Source organism: Plecotus auritus (genome assembly GCF_963455305.1).
Source record: "Plecotus auritus genome assembly, chromosome: 7".
In the NCBI taxonomy this organism is placed as follows: domain Eukaryota; kingdom Metazoa; phylum Chordata; class Mammalia; order Chiroptera; family Vespertilionidae; genus Plecotus; species Plecotus auritus.
In genome coordinates, this window is record NC_137774.1 from 5,384,157 (window position 1) to 5,407,643 (window position 23,487).

The window sequence follows — 23,487 nt, forward strand, 5'->3', positions numbered from 1 at the left end:
TTCAGCTCCTTGTCCTGCGGCACAGCCTGTGATGTTGGCTTCGGTTAGAACGGGATGAGCTTCAGAGTCGGGCAGTGTCTGGGGGGAGGGGGGCGGTGAGGAGCCACACATTTGTGCCCCGGGCACGCCCGCCGCTCAGGCCAGGCTTCCCGTCTGGTGGCACCTCATCTCCCGTGACATCGAGACATCGACGCCGATGTCCCTCTATCCCGTCACCTGCACTTCCTGCCAGACCTCCTAAATATTCCTGCGGAAAGTAGCACAAAAGCCCCTCCACCCAGTTCCGCCCTTCCCTTGACCAAGCAGGTTCTCCCTGAGTTCCTTAAGGCCTCGGACCCTCCGGACCCTTGGACGGGGACGGGACGGGGCAGCAGGCCTCCGTGTGTACAGCCTCGCAGACCTCTGCTAAACAGCGTCCCTGGGGGATTTTCATGCCATCACACGCCACCCCCGTCACAGCTGTGACTGTCATCCTCCTCACGGTGTCCCGAGGTCCCGGGGAGGGGGGAGCTCCCTGCAGCACAGGCGCAGACGGGAAGAGAGGTCTCCCCTAGGCAGTCCCACCCCACAGCCCATTCGCTCACTTACAAATCCACGTCGGGTTTGTGATTTGTGCTCTTCCTCTGCGAATGCCTGTGATCTTACTCCTGGTCGGTAGAACGTGAGATTATTCTGCCCTCGGCTCACGCTACAGGCCTGGTTTCCTGGGAGGATGGGGACTGCAGGGTAGAAGGGAGGGAGGGAAGGAGAGGGGGATGGGGGAGGGGTGGGAGAGGGGGAGGGGTGGGAGAGAGGGGGAGGGGAGGGAAGGAAAGGAAAGAAAGACAGACTAGCTGCTGGGGGAGGGGTGCAGAAACAAAGGCATCAGGTGACTAAGCACATCGTTTAGGAGAGACGAGGGACGAGGAGGTGGGACGAGGAGGTGCGCCCTCTGACAGGAACCGGGAAGGTTAATAATAAAGGGACGAAGACGGGTGCCAGGTGAATGCTGATGCAGAGGAAGCAGGCATTGTAATTTTAGCATCAGACACACCAGACCTGGGGGCGGAAAGCCAGCTACAGAATACAGGTCAGCCCTCAGTGACGGAGACGGGAGACGCGGCGCGGCTGATAGGACGACACCGCGTCCCCGAGCGCCTAGCAACACGGCTCCGATGGCTGAAGAGGGACCCTTGGAACGACAGGAAGACGCGGCAGGAAGCGCCTCCGTCAGGGGGGCTGAGAGCCATGCCCCCCTCTCACTCCCGTCAAACTGATGAAAAACAAACACAATGTACCGAGCGGGCATCCTTCGTCCCCCAGCCCCGCCGCCGGGAAACTCGCCTCCTCTTCACACACGCGTGTGCGTGTTTTCTAAATGGATCGGAGCAGTGAGCCCCAGAGGAAGTCAGAAGAGCCCCGCATCGTGACGTGCCAGCCACAGTCTCTGATTTCCCTGCGACATAATTGAACGTCGATAACATGAGATAGCCCGAATGATTTGTCCGTGGGCAGCCTACCCCACAGGCACCCCCAGATCAGCGCAGCTTAAGCTTCAAGGGAGGGATTCAAACCAAATCGTGTAAGAAGCCAGTGGACCCCGGGCAAGCTCTCCCCTCGCCTCAGGGGGCGCTTCACAGAGGGGGTGTGTTTCATCAGGAGTGTGGGGCAGTCACTGCTGAGGGCAGGTAATGGGTGAGCAGGGAGGTCCAAAGGCATTGCCAGGGCCGGTGGATAGACGTGTCACTGAGACCGAGTTCCCACGGTGCCTTGTGGGAAGGAAGGCGGGGTGGGGGGGTGGGGGGTTGGCAATGGTGATGGGGCTGACGCGGGGAAATGACAAAGCCCAAGAGATGATTTAGACACTGACTCCCGTGGGGTAAATTGGGGGAGGGGAGGGACATGGACCAGCGTGGAGAAGCTCAGCGGGGGATCGGTTATCACCACCCACGGTGTTTTAGCCCCACAGGAAGATGGGTGTGACGAGGGTGGGGACGAGGAGGGACTGGTGGCAGGAAGAAGGTCTAAATGCAGAACCTGCTGGTGGCCTTTGTCAGCTGGTTTTGTGCAGAAGGAGAAGGGAGAATTCAAGTTCAGGCGTCTGGGAAACAAAGCTAATCTCCTGGTGCCATGAGAAGGGGCCGAGGGGAGAGGAAACAGACTTGTGTGGCTTTGGGAAAAGAAAAGGGTTACCCAGCAGGTGCCTGGGGTCCACGTGGGCCAACCCAGCTGGGCCGGTTAGATGGTCCTGTTCCTTTAGTGGGAGGGTCCGCAGCCTGTGGTCGTGGGCTGACGTCGGCCCAGCACCGTCTTCATAAATGAAGTTTTGTTAAAACAGCACACCCATCATTTCCCCATTATCTGCAGTCTCCGCCCGCCCCGCCCCCCGCCCTCCTGTCTCTCGTGTGCGGCGATGGTCGAGTTGCGTAACTGCCACCGCCTCTGAAGGCTGGAGCCGGAGAGAGTTGCTCTCTGGCCCTTTACTTTCTGTAAAGCATGGACACCCCTAATCAGTGGACGCAGCCCATGGTGCTAGTTCGGAGTCATCATCAAACATGCTGGCAGCATGAGCATTTTCTGCGAAGTCCTTCTGTTTCCTGTGCCTCTGGAATCAGGAGGGGCTCTTCCCTCACCTGTGGCATCAGACCCGCTCGCAAGAGAAAAGTAGACAGTACATCCTCTAGGAAGGCACCGTTTTCCTAGGCCCCTAGCGGATACTGTGTGTGTGGCTGCTGCCATCTAGTGGTCAGATGCTGTTACGTCACCTTTCTGGAGCCCTCTCCAACCTCTTCCTCTCTGGCCACCTTCCTTCCTCATTAGAGAGCTTGCATGAGGGTGAGGCCATTCGTTCCCAAGGCCACCTCTGCTGAGTGATGAAGGATCTCAGCCAGCAAAGGGCAGCCGCAGTGCACGGGGAACGCAGCTTCCTTCTCTCTGATCTGGGCCCTCGCACGTTCCTTTGGTCTCACTACAAAGAGCTGCTTCAGACCGCATGTCCCCGGGGAGTTGGCTGCTGCAGAGACGTTTCCTTTCTGAAGTGTCATTGCCCCCAGAGGACATGTTTCCCCGAAAGGAAGTCTGCCCTCAGCTCTCGCTTAGCTCGGCGCTGGGCATGGTTCACACCCGCAGGGCGGGCAAGGCTACGGGTGCCGGATCATTTGGCTTCATGTGCTACTGCCTGTTGAAGCTCTCACTAAGCGTTTGTGGTCCGTGGCCGCGCCCTGACCGCCAGGTGCAGCAGGCATCTGGAGCAGGCTGCGTATCCCCGAGGGGCTGTGACCTTGCCGCGTGCCATGGATAATCCACAAAGCACACCTCCACTGTACGCCTGGGTGTGTGTCCTGCCCAGGGCCCAGCCAGCGCATGCTCTCCAGTACCAGACACACTGCGAAGAGTGCCGGGTAGACCAGCCTGCATTTGGGTCCAAGATAGCTCATTAGTTATGTGTGGGGGCCTTAAAATACATTTCTGTTATATTTTTTTTTATTTATTTCAGAGAGGAAAGGAGAGGAAGAGAGGGATAGAAACATCGATGGTGAGAGAACCATTGAATGGCTGCCTCCTACTGGGGATCGAGCCCGCAACCTGGGGCATGTGCCCTGACTGGGAATCGAACCATGACCTCGTGGTTCATAGGTCGACGCTCAACCACTGAGCCACACCAGATGGGCATTATATTTTATACTTTAAATTTTAAAGTATACATTTGCCTCCCAGGTCCAAGAGTAAGTCAGACACATCCATTGGCCCGACTCAAAAACCAATATGTATGTTGATGTATTAACAGTCATTTAAGACAGCAGCCATTAGTCAATTAGGCAGCTGTTTGTTTAGAGACAAAGATAGCAACAGACACGGTTTGCTGGTCATTGGACCATGTTGGCCAGTGATGCGTGTTCCTGCACGCGTGAGACCTATGACCCCTGGGTGCCTCTGTGTCCAAGGAGACCCCCACTTTGGTTCCGGTGTGCTTGTGAAAACAGGTTTGCACGTTACGCGTAGAGAAGTTGAAGGGGAGACTTGGTTGTCGGTGTGGGGGAGGGCGCCTTAGAGAGCTGAAATAAGACGTTCTCCTTACTGTTCACTCAAGCGTCTTGTAAGGAGCGAGCTGTCATAGCTGCCTCCACGCCGCACGCTGCTCTGAAGGTGCCCTCCCCCCCCCCCCCCCCCCCCCGCCCGTCTGCAGCAGGGACCAGTTCTCCGGCTTCTGGAGAGTTCTGGGGAGACTCCCTTCCTCAAGGCTGCCGATCTTGACCTCCTCCCTGCCCACTGAATTGGGTCTCACCCCGCCCCAGGGCAGCCAGAGTCCAGCCTGGTCTCCCTGGAGAGTGGCCTTGGGCCGGAGAAGTGGAACCCCCCAGCGTGGGAAGTCAGGGAGGTGCCTAGCAGGGGAGTTACTTTCCCACCCGGATCCCACCACTCCCACGCCTTTCCCTGCAGAATCGTAAACACATACTCTCCTCGTCCCCCTTCCCCCTGCCCCACCGCCCGTCAGTCACTTTGGCAGGATTAGAAGTAAATTCTTGTGCGGTTGTTTATTTGCAATAGCAGATTGAGCTCTCAATTGTATTGTATGCAAACAAGCCCTTGTCTTGAACCCATCAAGCTACCTTGCTTGGGATTCTAGAGTAGTCTGTAGGCAGCTCCTCTTAAATCTGTCTTTCCAGTCCTCCCACGCGCCGGTGGCCTTCCCCTGCCTCATCAAGAGATGGTGGGAGTCAGGAGTGTTGGCAGGCAAACCGTGGTTGGCAGACAGCGCCACCACGTGGTAGTTCTGTGTCATCGCTTGGTAGGTGACAGGATGAATGACAAAGGTAGGTGCAGAAGGCAGAGGAGATGGTGTGGGGCTTACCCAGAAGTCATGCCTGCAGGCGCTCAGGACCCTGCACGGATATATACAAGTTTGTGAAAATGCTCTGTGCGTTTTCAGAAGAGTTGCATCTTCCTCTTCCCGCTCTTTTGACCTCGATATTCCATCCGTCACTGAATTTCAGCACTTAACCGGTGTCCATCATCATCGTATTTATCTTCCGGTGTCAGAGTGTGGGTGCCCTGCTCAGAGAGGAGGAGCTGAGGTGGAACGGGCAGAGGAGGGGCAGGAAGCACTCCACCAGCAGAGGGAACGAGAGGCGTCGAGTCCTGCCCTCTGTGCACCCCGAAGTCAGTAGGATTTTTATGTCATTTTAGGGGGGAACACAGTCATTTTTGTAATGACTTTTAAACAAGAACGTCACGTATGTATCTATCGTTCCTGGAAGTAAAGAGACAGGGTTCAGCTTGCTGGACACCATGGTGAAGCCAGGCGAAGGCGAGGCAGTTCCTCCTAAATGGGCCATTTTAGGGAACAAAGAACCAAGTCCTAGATTTATCTGCTGTCCATCCATCCATCCATCCATCCATCCATCCATCCACCCATCCATCTATCCACCCATCCACCCATCCATCCATCCATTCATCCATCCACCCACCCATCCATCCATCCATCCATCCATCCATCCATCCATCCACCCATCCACCCATCCACCCATCCATCCATCCATCCATCCATCCATCCATCCATCCATCCACCCACCCATCCATCCATCCATCCATCCATCCACCCATCCACCCATCCACCCATCCATCCATCCATCCATCCATCCACCCATCCACCCACCCATCCATCCATCCACCCATCCATCCACCCATCCATCCATCCATCCATCCATCCATCCATCCACCCATCCATCCACCCATCCACCCATCCACCCACCCATCCATCCACCCATCCATCCATCCACCCATCCATCCATCCATCCATCCACCCATCCATCCATCTATCCATCCATTCATCCATTCATCCATCCATCCACCTATCCATCCATCCATCCATCCATCCACCCATCCATCCATCCATCCATCCATCCATCCATCCATCCACCCACCCATCCACCCATCCATCCATCCATCCATCCATCCATCCATCCACCCATCCACCCACCCATCCATCCATCCATCCATCCATCCATCCATCCATCCATCCATCCATCCATCCATTCATCCATTCATCCATCCATCCATCCATCCATCCACCCATCCATCCATCCACCCATCCATCCATCCATCCATCCATCCATCCATCCATCCACCCACCCACCCATCCATCCACCCATCCATCCACCCATCCATCCATCCATCCATCCATTCATCCATCCATCCATTCATCCATCCATCCATTCACCCATCCAATCCACAGAGAGGTCACTGAGCCCATCGTGTGTCTGGACCACATTGTATAAACCCGTTTACTCGTTGGTGGGCATCTGGGTTGTTCCTACCTGCTGGCTGTTATAAACAAGGCTGCTGTGAACATGCGTGTGCAGTTTCTTAGCGGACGTGTGCGGTGTGCGCTTTCCCCGTCACGGGGAGCAGTGCCCGGCCCCCTCTTCCGTTCTCCGTGCAAACCCAGGGCCAGGGTGCCCGGTCTGCTGTGCACAGGGCATCGATGCCTGGGACCCTGCGGTGGTTTCCCAGCGGGCGGCCCCTCCCGCCTCCCGCCGCGTGACCTCACAGTTGTACTCCCAGAACAAGGAGGAAGGCACGGGGCTGCCTCCTCTGTATGGGGAACCCCCCTCCACTCACCCCCCCCACCCCGTCAGCCACACAAGGGGCTGTTTATGCTGTGCCCCCTCCTCCCTCGGCCACGCTGTCCGGCCACCCCCACCCAAGTCCCTGGCGACAGGGCCAGACATCTTGGCAGGGGACGCATCTCTGCACAAGGTGGCTCTGTTCAGCCCCGAGCTGGCCTGGGGGAGGTGCGGCCCCCGTGGGCCCTGTGAGAAGGGAGTGTGGCTTCTCTGTGGCTTTCCCGGGCGCTGGAGCCGACACGCGCTCTTCTTTCCTGGGTTCCCTTCGCTGCCCTCGCCACCCTCCTGCGTGGCTTGTGACAGGCAGCCCAAGGCAGAGAGCGCAGGCCCCCGAGGGAGCCCAGGCGCGGCCTGTGGGGGCTGGGGGATGTCTCCGCTCCACGGGGAGCCGAGAAAGGCCTCTGGGCCGCTCTGCGGGGACGGGGACGGGCAGGGAAAGCTGGCATCGCAAGCTGTTTCCATGCCTCACTGTGGCCTCTGCCCTCCCCGGAGTCAGGGTTTAACGGAGGTCCGTCTGATGCATTCCCCCGTGGATGAGCCGCCTGTGCCGGCTCGGACCCCGCCCTGTCTCGGACACCCAGGAGCCATCCTGAGAGCCAGCATCTGCTGAGCGCTCTCCCCTGCAGATCTGTGCTCACGGACTCCTGCATCAGCGAGTCCTCACAGCGCCCCCAGGAGGAGAAGTGAGAACACACCCAGAGGCACACAGCCGTGAGGGGCGGGGCGGGAAGGGAACCCAGGCAGCTTGGCCCGCTGGGCCTTTAACCAACGCCCTCTCCTGCCTCCCACGTCTCCCGTGGCCGCTGTGACCCGGAGGTTCCAGAGCTGCCCCCGACGTGGGTCGGCTCGGCTGCAGTGTCTGACCTCCCACCGCAGACCCCCCTGCACCGGCTGGAGTCCTGCTCCTCTTGTCAGACGCGTCTGTAAGACCACCTCTCCCCTGGCATGTGGGGAAATGGAAGGACGCGAGGCCCCCAGGGAAGGACACCCTTCCAGCGCCCTCACTGGAAGCACTCGTTCACGATAAAGCCTAGAGCACCGCTCCACGCGCGAGATGCCGAGGGCAGGGAGGGGTGGGGGTGGGGGTGGTCCGGCAGCCACTGTTGGGGCCTCACTCTCCTGGGAAGCAGATGGACGGATGGGCCGGCTCATCGGAAGGGAGAACGCCAGAGCAAGAGTGGCCTGGGCTGTAGGTGGGGAAAGACGGGGCGGTTGGCCGAGTAGGAGCCCCAGGTTTTTAGAACGAGGTGTTGTGGTTGAATGACATCCCCCAGAAAGGCGCCTTGAAGTCATGACCCCCGGCACCAGTGGCAGCAGGGTCTTCGCAGGTATAATCAGCGAAGGTCAGGTCGTGCTGGAGTTGGGGGGGGTGCGGGGGTGGTCCTGCATCCATGTGACTGGTGTCCTGATACGTCCAGGAGAAAAGACACACTCACAGGGGAGAATGCCGTGCGACAGACACACGGACACACGGAGGGAGGGCCCTCCCACCTGGAAGGACAGGTGGAGGTTTGAGGGATGCAGCCACGAGCCAAGAAATGCGAGGGTTGCCAGCTGCCCCCAGGAGCGGGAGGTGAGGAGGGGGCCTTCCCTAGGGCCCGCCCCCCGGCCCCTGGATGCTGGACTTCCAGCCTCCAGAACGGTGAGGCTCCGTCTCTGTTGTCGCCAGCTTCCCAGTTGGCGGTCCCTTATTACTGCGGCCACAGTGAGCTCATAGTAGGGTCTCCCAGCCTCCTCCCCACCTCCCCCACCCCCGCCCTCCAGCTTGGCTTCCTTCATCTCCCCCCACAGTGGACCCCAAGCCCTGAGCATCACTGTTTAATCCACCTTCTTTTCTGTCCTGACACCTTCTGTTTTCCCCACCCTTTCATTTTTTATTTCAGGAGGAGGTGAAGGTTTTGTTGTTTCTTCTTCTCCCCTCCTTGCCCCCCCCCATCCCCCCACCCCCACCCCCAAGTCGCTCTGTGTTCAGTTTGGACCAAGTGGGAGAAAAGCCCTGGCTGTCTCCTTCCTCCCGCGGCCGCCTTCAGACGCCGGGCCTGGGAGAGGCAGCGCTGTCCCCGCGTTGGAGCTATTAAACTGTCCTAAGAAAGAGGCCTTTGTCACGGCAGCGCGGCCCTCGGCTCCGAAACAGAGACAGATTGTGCCGGAAAACAAACAACCGAAAAAAAAGGTTCAACCACAGAATTCTTTGGGACTTCAGTCATCAGCCTCTCGCTTGTTCTCAAAAGACAAATTTCCTTTCTTCGGGGTAATTCCATCAGCCAGGTCGTCAGGTTTCAATTCTGTGCAGAACCCAGGGCCGGGCCCTCCCGCACCAGCTGTGGCTCCACCCGCCCCCCCTGGTCACATTGCCTCATGCCTGCCAGCCCACCAGCCTGCAGGCTGGGGAGTCACAGGCCCCACGGGGCGCTCAGGGGGCCAGCAGAGGGCTGAGTTACATACGTGTTCAGTGCAGGGAAGGGAGAAGCGTTGGGAGAAGCCCGCAAGGCCAGGTGACAAAGGCCTTAGCCCGTCAGCGTCAGGACTTTTATAACTTCGCATTCCACTGGGGAGAGACCTCAGGGAGCCTCGGTTTTATGCAGGGGACAAGTGGCAGTAAGTGACTCGCCCAAAGCCGCACTGTTCACGCACCTCAGACCGTGCCTGCCTGCCCAGGCCCCGCCCCGCGGTCAAAATGCCACCTGACCCAACGTGGCCCTTGGGAACCAACAGCTGTGGGCCCAGAGCCTTCTCCTTGGCAAAGGGCCCTCAGCCCCCTCTCTGCCAGCTGTTGCCCTTGACCGTCCTTTCCTGCATTCGGGTTAACATCCCCAGTAGCTGCTCAGTTGGCCCGGGCAAGGCCCGCGTCACAGACCACATGGGAGTGGGCCCGCTGAGAAGATGGAGAGACGGGGGAGGGGACTATACTTGAGCCTCGGGTTGGAGGACCAGGCAGAAAACACAGTTGATAACACAGGGCCCAGGTCTGCCCATCAGACCCTGATTCAGATCTCAGGGTCAGGCCCCCACAGCCCGAGAACCACGGATCTGGAAGGAAAGTAGAGAAGAGGGGACCCCCATCTTGTGTCCGTTTCCCTTCTGGAGGTGGATGAATGCTTCCCAAGCCCACGGCTCTCTAGGTTGGGGGAGAGGCACCACTTTGGTAATGTCCCGTGGTTTGCAGTGAATAAGTCTTCCACCTCCTGGGTTTAATTTATTCCTTGCTGTTTTATTTTTGTGTTGTTTTTTTCCAAATGCTATTACAAATAGAGTTGTTTCCTTGATTTCATTTTCAGATTGCTCATTGTTCGTATGTAGAAATGCAGTTGATTTTTTTTTTTTGGGGGGGGGGGAGGGCGGTTATATTTATCTTATATCCTGAAGCCTTGCTGAACTCATTTATTAGCTCTAGTAATTTCTTGTGTGGATTCCTTAGGATTTCCTATGCAGAAACTCATGTTATCTTCAAAGAGATCTGGTTTTGCTTCTTCCTTTCCAATCTAGACGCCACGTTTATTTTTCACATCGAATTGTTGGTCGGAACCTCCAGTATAACGTTGAAGTGAAGCGGTAAGAGAGGAAGGACACCCTTGTCCCGTTTGTCATCTGCGGGGGGAGTTCTCGGCCTCTCACCGTCAGTAGGAAGCCTGAGGTTAGCTGTGAGCTTTTCATAGATGCTTTTTATATCAGTCAAGGAAGTTTTCCCACTGTTTCTGCTGGTTGAGGGTGTTTATCATGAATGGGTGTCGGATTTTGCCAAATGCTTTCCCTGCATCTATCGAGACGATTGTGTGGCTTTTATCTTTCATACTGTTGATATGGAATATTGCATGGGTTTTCAGATGTTAAACCAACCTTGCATTCCAGTGTTGAATCCCACTTGGTTATGATTTTATGATTTAGAATCTTTTTTTTTTTCCTTTTGGTATGTTGCTGGATTTAGTTTGCTAGAACTTGATTGAGAAGTTTTGCATCTGCACTCATCGGCGGTATTGGCCTTTCGTTTTATTTTCTTGCGATGTCTCTGTCTGGTTTGGGTACCAGAGAAATGAGATGCAGTCTAATTCGCGATAGGGGAGGAGAAGGACTGTTCAGGGAGGGACTCTCCCAGTGGCCAGGTTTTCACTCGTGGTCCAATCAGTGGGGATCTCCCAACCTGAAAAAGAGCTCAGCTCTTTCCCGGCCAACCAAATGGATTGAAAAAGAAAAAGGCCCGAGGGTCTGGGTCTGGGTCTCTTAGAGAACAGAGCCTCGGGCGAAGTTGACGCACTGCCGTTTCTCAGGAGGCGCACACCCCGAGAAGCAGGCGCCCGCGGAAGGAAGTGAACGGCCCGGAGGAGGCAAGAAAGTAAATCCATAGGAAGGGAACCAGCGAGTTGGTTTCTCAAAAAAGTAAATCTCAGTACTTGCTCCTGGGTCACGGAGAATGTCTTCAAAGGGGCCGAACGGAGCTGCTCCGTCTCAGACCTGTCCGTTGGAAGGCAAAGAGGAGGTGACAGAAGAAAGAAAAAGCCATTTATCACACGATTCCTTCCCATCTCCGGCTGGTCTGGTCCAAGCCCACATCCCCCATGCTTTCGAGGTGCCTTCTCCACCCCTCCAGGCAGCTGCTGCGGGTCCAGCTGGGGATGTGGGCCTGGCAGCTGTCGTGGATGAGAAACCGAGCCCTGACTCCTCCCTCCTGTTAGCAGGTGACGGCTGCAGGTGAGGCTTCAGGAAGCGCATGGTGTGTAGTCACGGTTCTCTGGAGAAGCAGAACCAATAGGATGTGCAGAGAGAAAGAGAGAGAGAGAGAGAGAGAGAGAGAGAGAGAGAGAGAGAGAGATTTATTACAAGGAATTGGCTCGTGTGGTCATAAAGGCTGGCAAGCCCTCACGTGCAGCGTGGGCTGGCAGACTCGAGACCCAGGAGAACCAGTGGGGCAGCACCAGTCTGAAGGCCGTCTGCTGGGGGATTCTCTCTTACTCCGGGGAGAGTTGGTCTTTTTTCCTCTAGTCAGTCCTTCACCTGATTAGGCGAGGCCCACCCCTACTGCGGAGGGCAACTCGCTTTGCTCTGCCGATTAAAGATGTTCATCTCATCCAAAAACACCCTCACAGGAATATCCAGAATGATGTTGGACCCAGTACCTGGGCGCCCCATGGACCAGTCACGGACCCATAAAATAAACCATCACACATTGAGGGTTTTTTGGGGCTGCCCCAAGAAATTCTTGGCCAAGGTCCAGAGTTCAGGCAAGGCCACAGGGAACTGGGGGCGGGGGGAGGGGAGGGGCGGGCAGACTGGTCCAGTGCACTGGACATAGCAAGCAAATTGACCATCATGTCTTGTACAAGATTATTATCTTGTAGTTATGGTTCTGCAAAAACTGTCATTGATTCTGTGTCCATTTTTACCTTCTGTTGACTTGCCTCTTGGTGATGAACCTTTATCGTTGGTTACACTCAGAGGATATTTTGCCACGCTGGAGTAGAATGGATACAGAGAAGCTTCCCGGTTGAACTTTGACCTTTACTTGGCAAATAACAGCCACGGCTTAGCCTTTGCCTTCCCAATCACGTTCTCCTTGGTGGGAAGACAATGAGCCATGAGTTACTGATGATGCACCAGAACAAGCATGCGTGTCCCTGTGGGTGTGGGTGTGGGTGTGGGTGTGGGTGTGCCAAAGGGGGGGTGACTGGGGGTTTGTGCTCCTTATAAAGGGAAATGATGAGGTCTTAAGAGGTGCTTGAAGACGTGTAGATTTTTCTTCTGTCTTTCTCTTCCTTAATTCCTTACCTATTTCTGATCTACCCCGTAGCTCTACCCATTCGGCCTAGGGACTGAAGGGTCCCGGGTTCAATTCCGGCCAAGGTCACATGCCCGGGTTGCAGGCTCGTTCCCCACTAGGGGGCGTGCAGAAGGCTGCCGATCAATGATTCTCATCATTGATGTTTCTATCTATTCCTCCCACTCCCTTCCTCTCTGAAGTCAATAAAAATGTACTTTTACAAATATATATATATATGTGTGTGTATATATATATATATACACACACATATATATATACACACACACATATATATATATCACAAAATAGTCAACGATATACTTTGCATTCTATTCTTTGTGCTAATTCTTGGAAGCGTGGTGTGTATTTCCCATCGGTAGCGCATCTAATTTGGATTTCCCACACTGCAGGTGCTCAGTAGCCACGCGTGGCTCGCGGCCGCCCTGTCGGATAGCGTAGCTCTCGGGCAGCGGTGCCCAACCTCCCTGCACGTTGGAATCACCTGGGAGCTTTAAAATACGCTGCCCAGGTCCTCCCCTGCGGTGGTGCTGGGCCAGGCCCGGTCTCTGCAGGTGACCGTCGTACCTTTCAGGGTGAGCAGCACTGGTCTACGGGGTGCCTTCCCTCCCATCCCGCGAGGCTCAGTGTAAACAGAAATGAAGCAAGCTCGGACTTGGGCCCTGGGTGGAGGGGAACAGACACAGCGCGGCATTAAGTTCTGTCTGACAGGCAAGAGAGAACAAGCTGACTCGCTTGTCTTCTCCCGGTCTGTTTACCAACAGGCTCAGCAGTGATTTGTTTTGCTGCTGCCCTTGAAGCCTGCGATGTGTCTCTCGTTCTCCGGGATTTGAGGATGGTTTAAAAAATACTGCAGTTTTGGCAAGATTTCCCCCACCCCCACCCCCGCCCCGTGTCCCATTGGGAGCTCCCAAGGGGAACAGAAGCATTCCACGGGGAACTTGGGTCCCGGAGACTGCAGGGGCCTGCGTGACAGGAACCCCAGGGTGTCGTGACTTCTGCACACTCACCCGGCTCGGCCCGCCACAGGCGGACCCTCCTTCTCCGCAAATAGAAACCAGCCCAGACAAACCACAGGGATTCGGGTTTCCAAATGCATCCAGAAAACATTGTCTCGGGGAAGTGGACGGGTGAGGCATGAGTAATTCAGTCCACAGGGAAACAAACAGGGTGACGCCCCACCCCCGAGGCCCAGGGTGCCGGCGGGCGGCGGGCGGCCAGTCCCAGCCACTCACGGACACCTGGGGCCCCGGCTGCCCCGTCGGTGCCTCCCAGGGCTGGCACGGACGAGGCCTCTCTGGCCACAGACAATCGCCGAGGACTTGTTTCCCCAGGGCTGTGAACTCGGAGAACAATCTGTGGAGAAGAGAATCACCGGGATACTTGTGCGATTTGCACTCCGTGTGGGTGGTTTCATTCAGGAATTCGTGAGGCAGGAACCGGCCCAGGCCAAGGCTTTCTGCCTAGTGGACGCGCTGGAAGTGGCACACAGCCCAGCCTTGGCCGCTGAGCCACGTAGCCCTCCGTCCGCCGGGAGGCCACACCTCGATGCTGACCCTCAGATGGGGGCGAAGGGCCGACCCGCCCCCTCTCCCCCACCCGGTCTGTCACCCAGGCCTATACGTGGCGGACGGGGCACAGTGTGACGGAATGCGCGTCTGTGCGGCTCCACGGGGACTCACACAGGAACACGTTCCATGAACTCGCTATGATGTTCGCAGGCGATCAGCTGTGCTCATCGATACCGTGTTGAGGGAGCCGACCACACTGCCCACGCTCGCCTTGCGCACATTCACCGTGGAGATCAAGGCTCGGAGAAGGGGCCCTCCTGTTCCTCTCTCTGTTCCTGACAGGGATAGTGCACTTCTGCAGCTGCTTTAATGAGACCGTTTTCATGTATAAACACGTGTAAGAAGCAGAACCACAGTTCCTACTGTCCTAGGCTACAAAGAGCACGCACCGGTTCGCAGAGCTGAAGAGCCCAGGGATGGCTTCAGGCACGGCTGGATCCAGGGGCACAGATCCTCTCATCGGGCCTCTGCTTCCTTTTCTCTCCCTCAGCTCTGCTGTCTTCAGTGTAGGCTCCATCCGCAGGTTCTCCGTGGCGGCACGGCGGCCGGCTTCGTGCTGACGGCTCCAGCTCTGTCCTCCCGGGTTCAAGCCCAACAGAGAAAGGCCATCTCTTCTCCTTTGCTCCCCTGGGGTCTGCCAGGGGTCCTCAAACTTTTTAAACAGGGAGCCAGTTCCCTGTCCCTCAGACCGTTGGAGGGCCGGACTATAGTTTAAAAAAAAAACCTATGAACAAATTCCTATGCGCACTGTGGGCCCAGGACGAGTCGGCTGCTAAGCAGGACAGGCAGCGGCACCCGGCAGGCCGGATAAATGTCCTCGGCGGGCCGCATGTGGCCCGCAGGCCATAGTTTGAGGACGCCTGGCTTAGACAAACGTATATCACATACTCCCCCCTTGAACCCCTTACTGGCTCGAGGGATAGAATTGCACCCATTGTCCAGAGCAGGGTCAGAGCCTGCATCCCGGAGCTCAGAATGCAGCCTCGGCTGAACCCCACGGATTGAGAGTGGGGGTGGGGGGCAGAGGGTTCCCCAGGGGAGCTGCTGGGTCACCCTGAGGTGCAAGGGGGGCCTTGGGCTCTTGGTCCTTCATGGCTGATTCCATCGCGCACAGAGAGATGGCGCTCTGCCCCCGCCCCCGTTTTTGTTTTTGTTTTTGTTTGTTTTTGTGGCGTGTCCTCGTGCACAGAGGCTGGAGGTTGTAGTGGAGGAAAATGCTCTTGTAAACTGCCCTGCACTCTGCAAACTCAGGTCCCCTTCTTGCTGGATCCCACAGGCCTGTCCGTGTGGCTGCTTCCTTTGCTTCTTTAGTGTAAATGGCGAGTGAGGGGGTTGCTCTCCGGAGACGGAGCCCAGCTCGGTGTACAGACGTGGACCCCGAAACCAGGCTTCCTGGTCCCGGGCTGGGCTCTGCCGTGAGTAAGTCACTCGGGTCTCTGATCCTTGGTTTCCTCATCCGTGAATCGGGGACGGTGGCAGGCTCTCTCTCGCGCTAACACGTTAGTGACGCGTGTCCAACGCTCAGACCAGTGTCTGGCATGCAGCCCGGACTCTCTCGTAAAAATAACGGCGTTTACTACTACGAAGCAGGTCCCACTGCTTAGGGGTCGCCGCCGAGCAGAGACATTCCTCTCTAAGCGCCTCCCAGGGAGACACCTCGGTGGGAGGTAACTCAGCCTTCCCCCCGTCACTCAGGGCCCCGGTCTCTAACGCCCCGCGTCACCCGGCTGGGCAGACGGTACTGCTTGCTGAGAAGGAGTTGAAGACTGTCTCCGTCGGTGCTCGGCTTGGCCTGAGAAACACCGCTTCAGCGCAGCGGGAACGGGAAAGCTTACCCCCGTGTGCCGTTGTCAAGACAAAGAATGTGGGTAACAGGCTCGGAGCCCTGGGGGGTCGAGGTGGCCCGGGAGCCTGGCCCGCAGGCCCCCCTGTTGTTGCCCTCTCCCAGCAGGAAGGTGGCCCCTCAGAGGCTCCTGTGTCGTCTTACTGTAACAGGCCTCCCCGCTCTGCCCCGAGAGCTGCCGCAGTTCACAGGCCGCCCGCCCTGCCCGCAGTATGACTCGGCCGTGAGGTCCCTGCAGGCTGGGACTTGCGTCCAGATGGTTTGAGGTTGAGGAGCAGGGTTTGCAATGCTGCCGCCCTCCCTCCTGAGGCGCAGACACGACAGGAGCCTCGGCCCCGCGGGCGGAACTCCGCGGCCTCACGGTCTGGAAAGGCTCCACTCCGATGGAAACAGATCCCTGTGGGAGGAGGCGGCGGGGAAGGAAGACGCGCCGGCCAGCAGCCCCGGGGCCTGGGGACAGGGCGATCGTGGGGCTCAGGAGACCAAGGGGTCTGTGTTCACCCCAGAGGCCCAAACCCTCAGGGACAGCTGGAGGCCATTCTGAAAACTCCTGGAAAAGGAGACATTCACAGCCCCTCCCAGGCACCCTTTCTGCTTCTGTGCAAAAGTGGGCGCCAGACTTGGCATGATTGACATTTGGGGCTGGAGGATTCTTAGCCGGAGGGCGGGGGGTGGGGAGGACGGAGGGATGTCCTGCACATTGTAGGATATTTACCAGCATCCAGGCCTCTGCCCACTAGATGCCTGAGGCATCCCTCCCACAGTCCTGACAGCCAGAACTGTCTCCAGACACTGCCCCGTGTCCCCCGGGGCCACATCGCCCTGGCTGAGAACCACGGCCCACCCTGGAAGGCCTGCGACGTGCCAAGCACTGTGCCAGGTGCTGGTTAAAGAAAAAACAGCAGCCTGGCCGGCGTGGCTCTGTGGTTGAGCATGGACCTATGAACCAGGAGGTCACGGTTCCATTCCCGGTCAGGGCACATGCCAGGTTGATCCCCAGAGGGGGGCGTGCAGGAGGCAGCCGATCGATGATTCTCTCTCATCATTGATGTTTCTCTCCCTCTCCCTTCCTCTCTGAAATCAATAAAAATTTATTTAAAAAAAAAACAAAACAGAAAAAAAACAGCAGATTCCTACCCTCAGACTCAGACTCAGACTCAGAGCACAGTGAAAAGAGCTTGAGTCGGTGTGAACGCGTAGAGCAGGCACGGTGCTGAGGTGCCAGTGATCTGTGTGCGCCGAGAACCGTCTGTGTCCTTAAACCGCGTTGAACGTAGTTTCCTGAAAGAGCTGGGCCCGAGGCCTTCCTGCTAGCTGCCCTCGGAGCCCTCCGTCCGCCCTCCCGTGGGAAGGGAACAGCTGCTCCCAGCCCCGAGGAACCGCACTTCAGAGGCTTGGCCAGCTGCCTCCGCGCCCCCCTCTCTCCAGGCAAAATCTCAGGTCTCCAGCCTCCCGGGAGGCATTGTGGGTAATGCCGACATCGTGCCAAACATCTGGATGGGAACTGCAAAACGTGGCCAGTTCTCCCCGAGTTTCCCAGCTCCGCCACCGAGATGGGGCGTTAAGGCGTCCGCCGCTGTGTCCTCACTCCCGGGGGCTCGATCCGGAGCTCAGGCCGCAGTGGGCCACACGCGTGGGCCGCCGCCCTGTCCCCCCAGTCTTGGCTCACTTCAGATGATCTCCAGGTCTCGTCTGCTGTGCCCGGAGAGGCTGAGGACAGGGACTGTGCCACCCCAACTCCCGTGTCTCCTCCCTGGTGGTCCCAGCCTCCACTTTGGTGGTGGTGTATCTGGGAGAAGCTCAGAAACCCCCAACCACACCTCCGTGTGTGATGTTCTGTATATCCACGGCCAGACGTACTCTCACTCCGCGAAGATCGGAGGAAGTGACTCTATGATTCAGAGACTTAAAATCACCTCTTCCCTTCCCCGCCCCCCGACACTGATGGGAAACCACCAGGAAAACCGAAATCCAGTTCTCTGTCCCCGTCACGCTCATCAGAACAAGCTCAGGATGCAGGAGACGAGCGTGACGTCTAACAAGGAAGCCCACCCAAACCTCACCCCAGTCCCGGCAAAGAAGCCAGCAGCGTGCCGGCTCCTCACCCGGGAGGCATGGGAGGCACCAGCTCGACCCGAGTTTCTCCATCTTGACCTTCCTCCCCCGGGGGCTCCTGTTCTCGCAGAAACCCCGCCGCTCCTTTCTCTCCGGCCGCGGGCAGGGTGTTGGAGGTGTGGTCCGAGCCGGCTGACCCCTTGGGGGGGTCTCCCGTGGGCTGTTTTGTAGGTGTGGGCCCCACCCAGACCCAGATTCTGACAGTGGCCTCCTGAGAGTGAGCACAAGTGTTAACCTGAACGCTGGGACCGGGGTTTCCTTGGCCTGCCCCCCGCCCACCAGGACGCGTCACCGGGTGCAGTTCACACAGCGGAGAGCAGCGGGGGGGGGCGGGGGGGCGGGGGGGGGGGGCTTTGTCCCCAGCCCCTCGCTGACCGTGTTCTCAGCACGGGCCTCGAATGCCAGCCTCGCCCTGGGCCCTCCCACCCCAGAGACCTGTAAAGCCAGCTGTGTGCCCCGAGGCGAGGGGTGGGCTGGGCCCTCTCTGGAAATACCTTCCAGTCTAGGGGGGCGGCTGTGTTAGTGATGGACGTGAACAAACAGGTCATGGCTCGTACCGCGGCTCACACCGCGCGGACTTCTGGGGCTCCTCTCCTCCCCCCTGTTCCAGGATTCCCGGGAGGAACAGGCTGGACAGAATCATAGAGGCCAGCCCAGAACTGCCCCCCGCCCCGCCCCCACCAAGTCCTAACCCTGGAGGTCCCTTCATGGTGAGACAGCCCCGCCCGGTGTTCATATTGGCGGACTATTTGAACTGTGGGGATATGTCAGCGCGTCGGGGCCAGGGACCCCGTCTGTCCCGCCCAAGACCATTCCCAGCACCTAGGACAGCATGTGATACAAATAGCATTTGCTGGCTGCCTGGCTGGATGGATGGATGGATGAGAGGAGAGAGGGGTGAAGCCATTGCCTCTCAGCCAGTCTCTTTTTTTCTTTGACCATGGAACATTTTGTGCAGAAATACAGGAAGGAGAACACTACAGTAATAAAAGGCATATGCCCACCCCCCAGCTTCAGTAATTATCCAGCCTAATGTGCCCTTCCTTCCTTCCTTCCTTCCTTCCTTCCTTCCTTCCTTCTTTCCTTCCTTCCTTCCTTCCTGCCTTCCTGCCTTCCTGCCTTCCTGCCTTCCTGCCTTCCTGCCTTCCTGCCTTCCTGCCTTCCTGCCTTCCTGCCTTCCTTCCTTTTTGCTTTTATTATGGACTAGAGGCCTGATGCACGAAATTCGTGCAAGAGTAGGCCTTCCATCTCCCGGCTGCCGGCAGTGGCTTCCCTCTGGCACCCGGCACCCAGGCTTCCCTCCGGCACCCAGAACCCAGGCTTCCCTCTGGCACCCAGAACCCAGGCTTCCCTCTGGCACCCAGAACCCAGGCTTCCCTCTGGCACCCGGCACCCGGGCTTCCCTTGTAGCCCCGGCTTCGTCCGGAAGGACATCCGGTCTAATTAGCATATTATGCTTTTATTATTGTAGATACTTGTAAAACATACACACAAACAAGAGGCAATTATCACAAACCGCATAGACGTCATTGCCGGCTTTGGCATTAGGAGCCCTGCTTACCTGACATGGACACACGGGGGTGGGGGTGGAGGGCAGGCCCAGGGCCACCTTTTAGAGGTGACCACGCCAGTATATTTCTGAGCTGTTCAGAGAGACCAAAGGAACATCTTAGGGTGATATCCAGGTTCCTTTCTGGAAAGATATCCAGAAAAAATGTGTTTTTCTTCTCCTTTTTTTTTTTTTTTTTTTTTAAGAAAATGTTTTTTATTAATTTCAGAGAGGAAGGGAGAGGGAGAGAGAGAGACAGAAACGTCATTGATGAGAGAGTATCTTCGATCAACTGCCTCCTGCACACCCCACCCTGGGGATCGAGCCCACAACCTGGGCATGTGCCCTGACTGGGAATCGAACCGTGACCTCCTGGTTCATAGGTCGATGCTCAACCACTGAGCCACACGGGTCGGGCTTCTCCTTCCGATCTGAGGAGCAGCCCCCACCCCCAGCCTGTGCGCCCGGCACGCAGGCGTGGAGACGTGGAGACGTGGATGTATATACATTTATGTATACACCAGCACGCCCCTCCCGTGGCTCATTATCTGTGTTTATCTTATCAGGACACCACTCACCCAGGCCCACGGAGAACAAGGCCTTCAGTCTTCGCAGCCGGGCTTCTGTTCCCGGTCAGCAGTTCAGTTTATAAATCCACTGTCCCGGGCGGAACACAATCTGAAAGGCAACATTGTCTCGGGACAAAGCTGCGACTGTGATAAGGGCGCTTGTGTGGCTCCCGTCTGCTAATAAATGTGGGCCCCGGGGTTGCGGCCGGGAGCCTTGGCGGCCTGTGCCCGCGTCTTCCCCTTCCATCCCGAGGGCCACGCAGAGGTCAAACCAGACAGAAGGGCGTTTGCTGAGCCCCTGGGGTCGTGGGAAGGTGGGTTCTGCTCTCGGGCGTGGTCCCCGCCCGGGTCCCCCGTGTTCCTTCCAGGGAGAGCTTAGCCGAGGTGATCTGAGAGGGGGTTTGCCCTGTGGGATAACGAGCTCATTGTTCCGGATGCTTGGATTTGGGGGCCTCTCCCTGGCTCCCCTCACCCCTAACCTCATGCCCCGGGTCCTGACTGGGAGCAGATTGAAGTGAGGCACCTCCATCCAGGGGTGGTCAGGGACGTTTCAGCCGTAAAGTGACACCTACCGAAGGCCTTGGCCACACCACCGCAGGCCGCGTGAACGCTGATGTGATCGTTCTCAGCAGAAAGGAACAAGGAGGCCGTGGGCGAAGTATAGTGGGCACCCTGGGCGCAGGTGGGCATAGGCAGCTTGGGCCAGGGTCCTAAGTCCTGTGCACAAAACGCGTGGCCAGAACGTGTCTCTGAGGCTGTCGTCGTTCTACACTGATGCCGTGTTTAAATCGTGTACACGGTGCGGAACGCAGAGCAGGCCTCACCGAAAGAAGGCCGTGATGACAGTCACCTTCCAGTTCGGGTGCAGTGTGGTTTATGGTGCTGAAAAGGCGAGCAGGTCTGTGTGGTAAGTTGGAAGGTCCCTGATTGGCGGTGGCAGTCAATGAGAAGCAAGTTGAGGCGGAAATCAGAGAGTTAGGGGTACTGCGCACTCCTCTAAGGAGCGGGGGGGCGGTTTATGTGAGGCAGTGGGCACCCGCTGGAGGCTTTTGAACAAAACAAGATGACAAGGCCCGGCTGACATGGCTCAGTGGTTGAGCACCGACCTATGAACCAGGAGGTCACAGTTTGATTCCCGGTCAGGGCACATGCCCGGTTGCGGGTTCGATCTCCAGTAGGGACATGCAGGAGGCAGCTGATGGATGATTCTCTCTCATCATTGATGTTTCTCTCTCTCTCTCTCTCTCTCTCTCTCTCTCTCTCTCTCTCTCTCTCCTCTTCCTTCCTTTCTGAAATCAATAAGAACATATTTTAAAAATTAATTTAAAAAAGTTAAAGGACATTGAGGAGTTTCCCGGAAGCTCAGCAGAAAGAGGAGCTGACTTGGGAGCCTGACCTTGGTGTAACCTTGCAGGGTCACCTACCCCAGCCCGGGCCTCCGATCGTAGAAAGGGAATTCATAGGAGCCAGCTCACATCCTGCGGCTCAGCGGGCAGGCACCGTGGCAACGGCGACTGTTTTGTGCTTTAGAAAGGTCGTCGGTGAGTGGGGCGTAGGATGGGGGCAGATGGAAGGAAGAAGCAAAGGCCAAGCTCCGATCCAGGTGAGGGCCAGGTGCAGACCTGAGCCCCGTGCCCCTCCCATCCCTGAGCCCTAGTGGAAATGCCAGCTCCTCTGAGAGGCCCTGCCTCCCTCCCCTCCAAGCCACCCCACCCCACCCCCACTCTCAGTCCCACCAGGCAATCTGTTTCCTAAATATATATACTTTGCTCTTGGCTTAATTAGTACGTGTCTCTCCTCGCAGACTCTCCGCCGCAGACCGGGGTCTGTCTCGCCACGCCTGCCCGGCGTCCAGGTGTTAGGGATGCCCACCCCCCCCCCCCCCCCCGTATTCGTGTCTTGTGGCTCCTTTTACAAATTACCCCAAACTGGGTGGCTTAAAACAACGGGAAAGATTCTCTCCTAGTTCTGGGGGCCGGCAGTGCGACATTGAGGGCGGGTCCTTCCGCCTCTTCCAGCCTCGGGAGCCCCGAGCCATCCTGGGCGTCAGCAGCATAAGGCCCGTCTGCCTCCATCGACCCCGAGCCTCCTGCTCTGCCTGTGTCTCCTCTGTCTGTCCCGTGTAAGGACTCTCATCATTGGCTGAGGAGCCCTCCCGGATAACAGGGGAGGGTGTCCTGTCCAGAGCCCCAGTCACATCGGCAGAGACCCCTTTTCCAAATGAGGGCTCAGCGAGCCTCCTCTTTCTCTCCAAAGAGCCAGACCGTAAGCGTTTAAGGCTTTGTAGCAACTCCTCAGCTCTGCCCTTGCAACTCCAAAGCAGCCGTAAACAACCCATGCGTGGCCGGGGGGGTCTGGGCTCCACTAACTCTCTATCCGCCCAAACGGGACAGGGTGGATCCGGCCACGGCCAGCTTGCCATGCCTGCTGCAGAGAGGGGGAGCCATGGAGTGTTCTTGAGCAGGGGGACCGCGTGCCCAGCTCTGGGCTCTGGGGAGATGACTGGCACTGCGGGGGCAGCGCCCGGCCTGGGGCAGGGAAGACCGGAGCCCCTTTGCTCAGGGTGGGGGGGATAAGGGCCGCGGACTCTGCTGCTGAGTGTGCCGTTTTCCCAAGATAATGAGGCGTCTGCCCCCCTCTGGAAAGCAAGATGCTTGCTGCGCTGGGACCACCCAAGGAACGGACGGTTTATTGATCTAATTTTAAAATAAAAGACTTCAATAACGTTTACGAGGCTCGCAAGCTCTCCCCAGGCCAGGGCCCACCTGGCGTCGAGGCAGCTGACTGGGTGAAGCGCTCTCTGCGGGCAACTCTGCCAGGCTTCACGTCTGTTTTGGTTAGAGGGCGGAGGGGGTAGGGAGGATGGGAGGATGGTCCCAGGCCAGAGCAGCTTTGGAGAAGTGGGGCCTGGGAAGAGCCAAGTGCTCCCACATCCTCTTGGGCAGAGAGGACAGTTGGGGGCAGGGTGCGCTGGGGGGAGAGGTGGCCTCGATCGGGGGACACCTTTGAATGCTAGCATTCCTGGTTCCCTTTTTCTTCCTCCGTTTTCATCGGGGGACTCTTGCTAATTTAACCTTGATCCAGATGTTCGCTTTATAGGAAGATATTTGGCATCCGATAAAAGCCTCGGAATGCTGACGGGATTGGATATTCTTCTAGAGCTGGGTGGCCCCAGAGTGGGTGTCCCGCCAGCACTTCTGGGCCAACTGGTCTCGTCCGAGAAAGCAGAGCGCAGTGCAGACCACGATGAGGGCGTCGACAAGATGCTCAGAAATACGGCCACGACCTTTCCACGTGGCCACGACCTGTTGACGTGGCCATGACCTTTCAAAGCCACTGTCTCCGCTTCTCCGTCTCCCCCCAGCCCCCCAGCTAACCAGCGTGCAGCACCTCTTACAGTCGGCATTGGCGTGAAGATGGGTAAACCCATATTGTCCTCTCTCTCCTCACCACCCCCATCGCACA

At 57.5% G+C, this 23,487-nt stretch overlaps 1 protein-coding gene across 8 annotated transcripts in view; it reads left to right on the forward strand.

Annotated features, from left to right (window-relative positions):
* Positions 1 to 23,487, forward strand: part of SLC39A11 (solute carrier family 39 member 11) — a 463,057-nt gene that overhangs the window by 194,924 nt on the left and 244,646 nt on the right. The window lies entirely within an intron of this gene.